Source organism: Python bivittatus, unplaced genomic scaffold (assembly GCF_059951505.1).
Source record: "Python bivittatus isolate LINGU-HERP-01145 unplaced genomic scaffold, Pbiv_v1 ctg000070_np1212, whole genome shotgun sequence".
In the NCBI taxonomy this organism is placed as follows: domain Eukaryota; kingdom Metazoa; phylum Chordata; class Lepidosauria; order Squamata; family Pythonidae; genus Python; species Python bivittatus.
This window is the reverse complement of record NW_028277034.1, coordinates 16,385,789-16,398,779: the sequence shown is the minus strand read 5'-3', so window position 1 is coordinate 16,398,779 and position 12,991 is coordinate 16,385,789. Positions and strand designations below refer to the sequence as shown.

Here is a 12,991-nt window from a genome sequence, read left to right as displayed (position 1 = left end):
GTTAGACATAGTAGTAAAAGCTTGATAACAGGCCCAAAGGCAGTGGAGTCTAATGTTCCAAATAGAATTCTTGTAGGACCTGATAAGGATTGATAATTAAGCTCACGCTCAGATACTTTGGTCACCTAATGCGAAGAGAGGACTCTGGAAAAGACCCTGATGCTGGGAAAGATTGAAGGCAAAAGGAGAAGAGGACGGCAGAGGATGAGATGGTTAGATAGCATCACTGAAGCAATGAGCATGAAACTGAGCAAACTCAGGGAGGCAGTGAAGGACAGGAAGGCCTGGCGCTATATGGTTCATGGGGTCACGAAGAGTCGGACACAACGACTGAACAACAACAACGAAGGACCTGATAGCTTTGGCAAAATCATTAATATAACAAGAAGCAATACGGATGAAACAGCTCCAATATCTATGCTGACGAAGCTCATGGTGGCTATCTGATGTTTGCTAGTGTTGGAGAAAGAACCTGCAGAATAAATAAATTATTTGTACCGTGAGGTTATTGAGTCTGAGGCCCCAACTGTTTACAAAGACCATCTGATTTTGTGGCAAGATTGCTTTAACTGGACTGACTATTAAATGTTTTAGAGACTAGGACAACTAAGATGCACTGTTTTGTGCATTGGCACCATCTTCAATTTCACACTGACTGAATCTGAGATATCTGCCTTGCTCGGCAGAGTCTACTCAGATGCACCATGGTAATGTGCTCTAGCACCTGGATATGAATATTACACTGAAAAGGGATTATTCATTATTATAGGAATATTACACTGATTGTAAAGCTGACAGCAGAAGACTTGCTTCTCCCTTCCTTGTGGGAAAGTGGATCTTCCTACAAGGGAAAACTGGCACTGAAAAGGCCCACTGAAAAGGATTCCAATAACTTGAAAAGGTTAAAGGCCTGCACAAGGTGATCTGTGTAACAGCAGTTGATTTAATCAACCCAGCCTCTGCAACCAGATTTACCTTTGGATGCCACTAAGAAATTGATCTATTCCTTGCTATTGCTGAACTAGACATATATCCATCTGTGGATTCTCTAGACTCCACATTGAATATCATACTTTGTGAATAAGAAGCATAATGAGGTGGCCCATGAAGTACAAAATATTTAGTCAGGTCCTCTGAGACATCCTAACTATTTTGATCATGGATGAATTATCCAAGGACAAACTTCTGATCCAACCCTTCCAAATGGCTGAAGTCTTGCCTGGCCACAACTGGTAACTCTGCAAGATATTCAAGGGATTTCAACTGATCTTGATAAAAAAGGATCACTTCCCAAAGTAGGATTTCTGTTGAAGGAGAGGGGAAATATCATTGAAGAAATTGTGGAAAATGCTAAGTAACTAGATGAAGAATATGGGCCTGTTGCTGACATCAATGTTGTTTCCTATCAATTCTCCTATGGATCACACTGCCCTATTCCCAAGCTAGGAAACTATATAACATTTTTTACATTTTACATTCACAAAATGTATATACATATTCAATAAAAAAAATTGTGAAATTAGAAGAATAGAAAAAATTATTGTCCTCCAGGTGAAATACAACTTCTGAATACTCTACAGCTCCATAGACATATTTTTACTTCAGTTCTCATTCAATGTCTCCCCAACTGAAGAACATTAAATGGAAGAACATAGCCCTTTGTTCCTTGTGATTTCTTGGCATGTTTTGCCATTCTTGACTGCTCCTTTATGATCAGTCTGAGATGAACAAAAGGGCTATGCCTATTTCACAAAGGTAGGTTTTATAAATAGTTCTAGATATATCAGCTCTCTGGTATTCAATTTTCCTCCTTATCTTTTTACTTTGATTTTCTTCTGTAAAGGTATATTTGCACTAACATGCATTGTGAAGCACCTGTTTATATGCTTTGCTTAGCCCTAGAAGCTAGAAGAGCAGAGGTCTCAAATTTTGAGTCTTTTTTCGCAACCTACAACAATACTAGTCAGCAATAGCAGGGGTATCATCTTACCAGTTTTGTTCAAATTGTGTGAATTTCAATTTGTTTGGAAAAGCCAAGAATGGAAGAAAGCTAGATTTCTCTCTGTCTCTCTCCCTCTCTCTCTCTCTCTCTCTCACACACACACACACACACACACACAAACATGCACACTGTTGTCTTTTGCTGATAATACTTTCTCTTTCCTAGGACTCTAATGCACAATGCTGTTAACCGTTGACACAAAAGTATGTTAGCTCCAAAAGCATTATGTTCACACTGAGAGCCAGAGAAGGAGAGAAGTGCAGTGAGAAAAAGCTGCTTTGGTGCAAATTACTGCCAGCAGTAATTGTCTGATTCAGCAGTTGGGACTGAAGGATTGGCACTCAAGGAAACATTCTTCTCCCCTGCATTTCTTTCCTTGACCCCCCCCCCCCCCAATTCTCGCTTCCTCTTCTTTTGCCATGGGTACCATGTGAAGCAGGGGAGTAAAGGAGGGGATATGGGTATTCTTACCCTTTCCTGCAGAACTACTGACTGCAGAGCCATTTCCCATGTGAAGAGAAGTCTGAACAATTTAATTTAATTTATTAAATTTAGACATCACCTGATTCCAAAATGACTCTGAGCAGTATGCAATAAAACTATACAAAATAGAAAAATCAATATGATAAAGCTGTAGAAAGAAAAGGAATAAGAAAGGAATAAAGAAAACACTTTCTGCCTGGTGACAGATGAAAGGGACTCTATAACCTCATATGACTGCAACTTGCATTTCTCCAGGTTCAACTTCAACCTGCCCCCAAAAGAAGTACAGGCTTCAGAGCTTCTCCCAAAGAGCTTTGCCACCTGTAGCTTTGTGATATAGCAGCCAGCCCCACTCCCCAAGGAGGTGAGCTTCTCTACCAAGAGAGTGCTGCTTCCCGATGATAAAACCCCCATGGTTTTGGTACTGCACCTGCCTAACCCTCCTGCACCTTCAGTATACTTGACATTTGTTTGTTTATTAAATGTATATGCCACCCACCTCCCCAGAGGGTGACTCTGGGCGGCTCATGGGAGTGTGGAAAAGAGAAGGAGGTGGGTGGGCCTTTTCAGTGCCAGTTTTCCCTTGTAGGAAGATCCACTTTCCCACAAGGAAGGGAGAAGCAAGTCTTCTGCTGTCAGCTTTACAATCCCTGTGGGATGGAAGATCTAGCAACAGCAAAGGAGCCACTCTCCATCACTCCCCACTCCCCCTTCATCTTCTGGTAGGAGCTTCACTTACATGGGTAACTTTTGTTGCATGTGACTTAGAGTAGAGTTGGAGTTTTAATTTAATGAAAGTATGTTTAATGGCATGTCATGATGCTCTTTATTTTCTTCATTTTTACTAACTAGAGTATTTGTATCAATCTATGAAAACATATCAGTGTTGTGGCCTCTGGCTAATGAACTAACCCTCATGTGGCACTTGGGGCAATTGCAATTTTAATCCCCTATTACATAGGAAGAGAAAGCCAGATTATTGATGAGTTAGCTTTTTTTCTATTCCTGAGTAAAGTGTCTCAGAGATGGGAAGAAACTCACATTCTCTAATTCGGGTTGATTTTGCGTGTGTGCAAAATTCTCACATAAGGACTCAATCTCATTTGGTTTTGTGTGTGTGTGTGTGTGTGTGTGTGTTTTCTAAAACTAGAAAATGATGAATACTGGGCAAATTGGTTTTATTTTATTTATCTATTTAAGTGATTTATGGAGCCACCCATCTCTCAGCAGTGACTCTGTGCCATGCACAAAGATTAAAGCCACTACCACAACATATTGTGTAACCCATGATGCCCTGGTTAAATGAAGCCCCCAGTAAAAAGTCACATCGCCAGCAGAGTTTACTAATCTCCTGGCCTAGATGTCTGGGGGAACAAAAGGGTTAGGATCATCTAGATCTCAGGGCAATGCTGTTCCATAATACAGATGCAACCACAGAGATGGCATGACTCCAGGATCCAACAAGGTAGCATTGTTTGATGGAAGGGACCCAGAGCATGCCCTCTCTGCTAGACTGGTTTAGATATAATATATACTAGATACGTTATAAACATTCCATTTCAATGGTATTTGGAAAGCTAAATGTTAAAAAGTTTGCTGTCCCTTTCAGATGGTAATTTATCTTTTCATCCTATTCGTCTCAGATATATTTCAGGAAAAGTGGAAAAGCATAACCTATTGACAACAGGCTGGGGGGGAAGGGGGTTGGTTCCAGAATCTAAGTACGAGCTCCTAAGTAGTTTTATGTAGAACACTAAGCATTGACAATTCCTCGTGTCAGAAATCTTCAGCAATAGATCCTAAAAATAACTCATTTCATTCTTGACATTCGAAAAGCCCTAGCTATGGTTCTCTGTTCATTCATTGTGTTAATGAAGAGTGCTCATTGTTAAAAATGACTAAAGGTACTAATAGATCAACATAGATTTTCAATACAGATTAAAACAAGACAAAATTATATTTAACTGATTAAAGAGTCAGAAACATTTATGAAATGGCTTCCAGTGTGAGTCATGGCTGACTGCAGATGTCTCCACGAACAAGTGAAGATGACCACTTTTAAGAATGAAAGACTGGTGAACAGATCAATCCTTTGAATTTCTCCAGAGAAGGAGAGATCATGAGATCGCCCATGAGTGCTCTGAATGGCAGCTTCTTGTGAGGAGACCATAAAACAGTGCCGGGAGTGCACGGAGATGACATCTTTGCTCTCAGCAGCGTTGGAATCTTTCATAAGGACACAAAGCCAGCTAAACTCACTTTCTAATCACTTTTGGAAATGTTCAATTTAATCACTTTATGGATATTAGGGACCTTCAAAATGGTGAGTTTAATTTGACATTTGCTGAGTTTCACCTTGTTCTTCCATTTTAGGAAATGTTAAGTAGACTCTTAAGAATTTAAAATAATATACAATTGGCAAGAAGCAGAAGCAGAAGAACTGTTTTGATTTAAGAAAGTTTTAAATGAATTGGGAGACCAGAGAGATTTGGAATATTGGTTATTTTTGCAGTAAGATTTGAAAAAACGGGTATATAATTAAATAATATACTTGTGGGAAACAACTAAAATTGAACTAAATCCATATTAGGAACTGAGCCTTAATGAAGGTTACAAATGGACACTAGAGGGAACTAAAGGATGAGGCAGAAAAGAGTTAAAATGGCTAAGTCAGCTATAACTTTTTATTATCTTAAAGAGTTTTTTACATGGGCTGAAATATTAATAACTAAATCTAAGAAAGGATACAGATTTCAATGGATAAACTTTTAGAAGATGATGAGAAAAACTTTAAAAAGTCTTTACCTGACGTAGACATTGTAGAGTTTGAAGGCATGGAAGACAACAAAATTGAGATTACCAAAATGAAAATACAAAATACAAATCAAGAAAAGGATCTGGACATGGAACAGCTGCAACAAGAAATCCTGGATAATGCCTCTTTATGAGATTTACAAAGTAGGCTGGTAAAAGCTTTAAGACTTCTTTTAAACACCAAAGAGTGATGAAAAGATCAAATCCTGCAACATCACAGGAATGATTGTACAGAGCAAAAAGAAGGAATATGAAGTTGGACTATATGACCAGGATAAACTATTTCTTTGATATTTTGGATAACTCCCAATGGACTTTTTGTTGAACTAGGATTGAAAAGATGATGATTTCTGGATTGCCTATAGATAAAAGTTAGGCTGTGAGGAGAAGAGTTTTTTTATTTGTAACTTTAAAAGAGGGTGAGAAGTTAGTGTATTAGCTTATGCTCGATGTAATCAAGGTTGGAAACCACCTCTTCATTATTGTCTTTGTTGTCTTCTTTTTTCTTTTAGCTTCTACTTTTTTCTTTTTCTTTTTTCTGCATTTTTCTTTTATTTTTCTGTTTTTTCTAGTTCAGTTTGTATTAGGTTGTACTATGTTTATTAAAAACTTCAATAAAATTATTTTTAAAAAGAAACATTTATGAAATAATTGACAGATAAAATGTAGTATACATTTTCTCATACAGGTAGTCCTCACTTAACAGCCATTTGCTCAGCAACCATTCAAAATTACGATTGTGCTGAAAAAAAGAGATTTATGACCCATGCCTGAAGTTACTGCCTTTGCAGTGCCTCCTCATGACAGCCTGCCCACGCTTACAACCGCAGGGGTGCTGCAACTCCCCCCTGTCTATCTCCTCCCATCTATGCCCTTTTGGCCACCCTACACAATGGTACACGTCGGTGGCAGCTCAAGGGCTGGGGCTGAAGTAGAAACCCAGGGCCTTCAGCAGTCTCAATCAGCTGCCACCACTCCCCAGGCCTCTACTTCAGCCCCAGTGCCACCACTGCCGCTGATAAATGCCACCTCAAGCCCCACACCATGGCCAGCCACCCCAGAACCATTGCACAAAGCCCCAGTTGCCTCCACTGTCCTGCGCTCTGCTGTGTCCAGCTGACCTTCACCATTTTCCTCCCACTGCTGACAAGGCATGCCCATCCTGACCCTACTGTATGCAAGGCAGCTGCTGGCCACATCAGGCCTTCTTCCTGAGGCTGTTTGTGCTGTACTCCAAGCCGCACACCCCATTCCTTCTCCAAATCACATCCCCCATTCTTGCAATCCTTCAGAAACCTTCTGGTCTTCCCCAGGTCTCATGAGAACAAGTGCACTATTTGGAGAATTCCAGAAGGCATGTTCTTGTGGTGCTTCGGAAGACCTAATTCTCCAAATTGCGCACCCCATTCTCGGTCACAGGTGCTGGCAAAACGTTAGGAAACAAAACTTCCAGAACACGGCTACACAGCCCGGAAGACTCACACCAGCCACAGCATTGAATAGCCTTTCTCAAAACAGCCTGAAGTAGAGGCCTGGGGGTGGTGGCAGCTGGCTGAGATTACTGAAGGCCCTAGGCCTCTACTTCAGCCCCAGCCCCAGCAGTGCTGCTGAGTGCTGCTGTATAGGGTGGCCAAAAGGGCATAGATGGGGGGAAGATAGGCAGGTGGGGGGACTTGCAGCGCCTCTGCAGTCGTAAACACTGCTGGGCTGGGCTGGGCTGGGCTGGGCTGGGCTGGGGTGCCTGAGGCTTCCAGGGGCAGCTTTGCACTGCACTGCAGCACCCTCCCAAGTTGTGTACAGCCTGCACCAGGCCTCCAAGGGCCTCCCCCACCACCCTGTGGCACCCACATGCTCCTTACCTGGGACTCCCTCCACCTAAGGACCCGTGAGTCTGTTAACAACAGCAACTGGGAGTGGCGGGATGCGGTTGCTAAGCAAAGCAGTCACGTGACATCTTGCTTTACGACGGCATTGCTTAGCAATGGAAATTCCGGTCCCAATTGTGATAGTTAAGCAAACTTTTATGAATTGCAAAGGCAACCCTTTATGAATTGCATGATGAAATGTATAATGAATTTATAAGAAATGTTGACACTATTAAGTGGTTCTGTTACATGACTGTTTAATATTCATACTAATGTTGTTAAGTGCAGTACTCTAGCAGGCTGTAACCTTAATTATTTATGTAGTTCAACTGCCATTTTCAATAAGCTTCTATTACCACAATATTTCAAGGTTAATATTAAATAATCTGAGATTATTTAAATATTCATTTCTCTAATACTCCTTTCAAAACTACATTTAAAACATTTTACTCTTTCATTTGTTACACAAAAAGGAACGGTAGTCACTGTGAATCATAATAAATACTAACATCCACATTAGGGCAATTCAGAAGTCACCAAATTGTACAATTTTTTAGAACTTCAGGACATTATGTATAGATACATTTTATCCCATCACTGATGACTTTGGAGCTACCTATGATTCTTATGAAACTTGCCCAGACATATGTTTCTAGATCTATATTCCTTAATTATTCCTTTGTTTGCTTTAGCTGGCACATTTTGATGATGTCAATGAATCCCATTCTTGTGAAAGCTGTTAGGGAAAATATACTGTCTTAAGTTTTCAAGGTATCTGTGAGGGAAAAAGTAGAAAGGAGAAGAAATCAGACAGCTGTAAGGATTTGGACATCAGCTCTGAAGGCTGATGAGGAAAGGGAATGATTCTCCATGTGGAAGGCACTTAAAGTAGTTTCACTAAGTCTCAATTTTCATTTACTTTTCAACAGTGTGACCAGAACCAGTTAAGAATTAACTTATATAAAGCATTTTGCTCAGAGTTGCAAAGAAGAGGGGGAAATTGGTTGCCAGAAAAGTATTGGGTTGTTGTTTTTTTTAAAGCTACAGCATTTCAAGTATACAGGAATATAAATATGAATTGATGTACACACCTGCAGTCATTTTTAGTTTAAAACTTTTTAAAAACTTGTCAACAATGGTTAGATTTTCAAAAAACCTGGCAGCACTTCTAGTTGCAATTGGATTACTTTGACCTATACAAAACATCACATTTCTCACATTTGCAACACTACAGGCATAGCCAGATGGCTATATTAAAGATCTGTTCTCCAGACCACAGCTCAAGATACATACATAAGCACCTCGTCCTCCAATTGTTCCCCATAATATTCAGCTTGTGATCTAGGTTAGGCTAAGAGAGATATTCAAATCACCTTGAAGGCTTCCAGGGCTGAGGGTAGACTTGGACCCAACTTTCCCTGGCCCTAGTCTAACATCTTAATCACTGCAGCACACTGGCTTTTTCCAGGCTGAACCTGTACACCAGGAGTTGTGAATACAGCTGTGGTACATGACTACAGATAATCATTAGTGCTGGTTCAGAGACAAACCCCAAGAGAGACAGAATTCTTCAACATGTTGTTGTCTTGACCACACAAGGTCACCAATGTCCTCTGCTGTCTTGCCCTCTGCCACAGGATATTGACTAGGAGGAAAGTAATGGCTTCCCTGTAAGTAGACTCTTGGTGGCACAATCTTCATACTCAGAGTCATACTATATCCCTTGCTCTCACAATGTTGTATAGCAAAATGCATGAGGTTATTGTGCACACAACATTCTTTACAGCCACTGGGAGTCTTGCATTAAGACAGTATCACTGCATGTTTAATCATTCAATTTTTTTCTCCCTGTGTTCTCTGAGCTTGTTTGGAGGCTCTAGCAGGGGAGCACAGCTATCGTATGCCCTTGACCGAAGATCTGTCACTCCTTCTATCTGGATGGTTGTCCTCTTCCACCAAGCACACAGCTTCAGGAGGGACTCACATGGATTGGTGAAGGAGGAAAGGAATACCTATCTAGCCAGCCAGATCAGCCGAATCAACCCTGGCCATCAGCGGGGTGACAGATTTTGCAACCAAATTGCCCTCATATCTGTTCTTTCACTGTTTTCCTTAAAAACAAGGTGGTAGGCAGTTTGTCTTGGAACAAAGTGGCCCACACGTGGCTTCATCAACCATCTCTGGAGAAGATATGCATTATCCCCTCACATTAATGATTACTGAGTTTCAGGCTAACCTGACCAGAGACCAAAGTGGTGTAAAGTCCAGGATACAGTACTTGAAAACAAATGCACTGTTAATTCCACTGTCAATGAAGCATTCTGTGTGAACCACTATACCATGCAGCAGGAGTACATAGGCTGCCTTTTCTGGAGCAAAGTTAAGTAAAGAGCTGGAATCTGCAGCATATTGTCTATGCATTTTTCCAAGAGGCAGGACAAAAATTACATTCTTCAGCATGCCCTGTTGAAATGACAGCAGTTTTCCAGGCACACCATGCTCTTGAAGAGAAGATGCTTGATGGCCACAATACTCTCCAACACAATATTCCCCACTGTGGTTCTTCCTAAACCAAAGTGATGAACAACTTTCCTATACGGTGCCTGGGTTGCCAACTGCTACATAGTTACTGCCACTCTCCCTTCCACTGGGATTACTTGCAGTTGGAGCTAGTTTGTAGTCTCAAAGAGAATATCTCCTATTAACTTAAAGTTAGTTATCAACTATTTGCCCTAATAGTTAATACCAGTAAATTGACCATCAGTGTGGATGTGGCACTATTTCCTGCACTCTGCTGGATTGCTGCCTACTTTTGCTGTCACTTCAAAGCAGTACATACCAAATCCTTACTACCACCTTGAAGCCAAGTGCTCTGCCATGAAACTGCTATTTTATTTGTCCAGAGCCTTTTCTCCTCATTTGCACTTGCAATGGTGGATACTCCATGAGCAGGAAGCTCATTCGTAATCATGGCACCAGTTCCGGTAGTCTATGAAAGGTCTTTGTCATGGACTGCATTAGGTTCTCCAGGGCTCTGCCTGCCCATATTGGCTCCCTCTGACTCATGCAATGTTTGTAATGGCAGACATATCATTATCCCACAGAAATCATGTTAAGGGTGCTTTTACACTACTGCACAGTGTAGGTTCTGTGCTCCCCTGAAAACACAACTGTTTCCATAGTGATCCAAACTAGTTGCATTGGTTGCCTAGTGACAGAGCTCACCAGTAGCCTACATCGCTGTCCTTTCTACAAAGAAAGAGTTAGGCACAGGCACCCAAATAAATGCCATTCTTACTGATAGCTCCCATGCAGAGGTGTAAAATTGGTCCATTACTCTGTATTGGAGCACTGATATACAGTACATAGGTGGATTTTAGTACTTACTTGCATTGTGTACTGAGTTACAGAGATGAGTATATAACATTCAACAAAACATGCTTTAAGCCTGGGAAAAGAAAAGAATATTAGAAAGAAACTTAAACTGGCTCCACCTTAACTCTCTTTAGTATAGTACCTGTTACTATAGCCTATATCAATATAGTATAAATCCAGTATTTCTTGTGGAATCTGTTTCCTGACCTGGTCTACCTCAAAGGGCTGACACGTTGACAGGAATGTGTGCATGTACTGAGTGTGTGATTCAGTGTGTCTACTTAGTAGTTTGTATTCCATCTTTCTCTGCTACTAAAGTCCAGTTAACCTTTGAAGCCACACAGACATGTACATTCCTCATATATGCATCTGCGTGTACATGCATGCTCAGGTAAGGCCTGAGGATGAAATAGCTACAAAATGGGGCTACTTCAGCCATGCCATCTTTGTTCTTCTTTGCCCTCTCCCTCCTGGAAGTGGGCAAACACTGATATGGTGACAGAAAGTGATGGTCTCACCCAAATGGGTCACCACAGACTTTTTAAACTTAAAACGAAAAGAAAATGATACCATTGCTTCCACTATAACTAGAGCAGCCTTTACTTATAATTTTAAGTTAATTGAATGTGGATTAGGTGTTAGTACCAACATACACCTTGCAGCCCCAAGGCAGGGAAGAAAGGCAAAGTGATATCCCGTGATGAAAAAGATTACCCACTCTTGCAGTACTGGGTGAGAATCTAAATAAGTCATCTTTCAGTGCCATTAAAGTATGAATGAACTTAAAGAAGTGATTAAGGATGAATGTGAAAAGAGATTGCCAGAAATGAAGAAAGAGAAGAAAGCAAACTGGATGTCAGAACAAACCATGGAAATTGCCAAGAAGAGAAAAGAAGCCAAAGACAAAAAGACAAAAATCTCAGAAAGGAACTTAAGAAAGAGTTTCAGAGAGCTGTTAGAAGAGACAAGAAGTAGTATTACAACAACATCTGTAAAGACCTTGAAGATGGAAACAGACATGGAAAAACAAGGAAAGTCTTTCAAAAGATCTCTGAACTCATATGCTGGTCTATGACCGAAATAAAATTGATTGACAAAAGATCTCTGAACTCAGAAGAAGGTTCTAACCTTGAATTACTATGCTAAAGGACACCAATGGACAGATAGTAACCGATTCAAAGGAGATCAAAGGAAGATGGAAGGAGTGTACTAAAACACTATACAGTAGAGATGTCAGCATCCAAGGTACCTTAGAAGATATTCCTTACTTACAAGAATACTAGAAGATGAAGTTAGATCATCATTCTGGTCATTACCAAGTCGGAAGGCTTACAGAAACTGATGCAATACCAATGAAATATGGCAAGCAGCAGAAGAAGAATCAGTCAAGGTTCTAACCAAGCTATGCCAGCAAATCTGGAGAACAACACAGTGGCCAACCGATTGGAAGAGGTCAATCTTCATTCCAAAAAAAGGAGATGTAACAGAGTGTGCAAACTATCGTACAATATCCTTATTTTCACATGCTAGCAAAATAATGCTTAGGATCATCCAATACAGATTAGAGCCCTACATGGAAAAAGAGATGCCAGAAGTTCAAGCTACCTTTAGAAGAGGCTGAGGAACATGTGATGTTATTGCTGATGCATGCTGGATAATTGAAAAAGCCAAAGAATACCTAAAAGAAGTCATATGTGTTTCATCAATTATAGAAAAGCCTTTGATTGTGTGGATCACGTCAAGCTATGGCAAGTGCTCAGAAAAATGGGAATCCCAGACAAGTTCTTTGTTATCATGAGAAACTTATATACAGGTCAGAAAGCCACAGTATAGACAGAACATGGTGAAACAGACTAGCTCTAGGTCAGCAAAGGAGTGTGACAAGGCTGCATACTTTCCCCTTCTTTATTCAACCTATATGCTGAATATATATTAAGGGAAGTTGGATTGGAAGAAGATGAGTGTGGTTTTAAATGTGGAAGAAGAAACATCAATAACCTGTGGTATCCTGATTACACTACCCTGATAGCTGAACATGCAAAGGATCTTCAAGCCCTAGTATTAAAAGTCAAAGAGCATAATGAAAAAATGGGACTAGAATTAAATATAAAGAAGACCAAATTAATGACAACAGGTAGAACAACCAGACTTAGAATTGACAATGAAGGTATTGAAGTGGTGGATAGCTTCTGCCTTTTAGGATCAACCATCAACAGTAGAGGAACAAGCAGTCAAGAAATATGCCACAGACTAGCACTTCATAGAGGAGCTATGAAGGCCTTGGAAAAGATATTCAAATGCTGTGATGTGTCTATACCTGCAAAGGTCAGAATCGTGCAAGCCATGGTATGCCCTGTGACATTGTATGGAAGTTATTCATCACCGAAGACAAATTCCTTGTGTATATTTTATACTTGGTCATTAAAGTATTTGTATTGTATTGTAAGTGAAA

General features: G+C 40.4%; 1 protein-coding gene across 1 annotated transcript in view; it reads left to right on the top strand.

The window, feature by feature from the left end:
- Window positions 1–12,991, top strand: part of TMA16 (translation machinery associated 16 homolog) — a 120,119-nt gene that overhangs the window by 23,327 nt on the left and 83,801 nt on the right. The window lies entirely within an intron of this gene.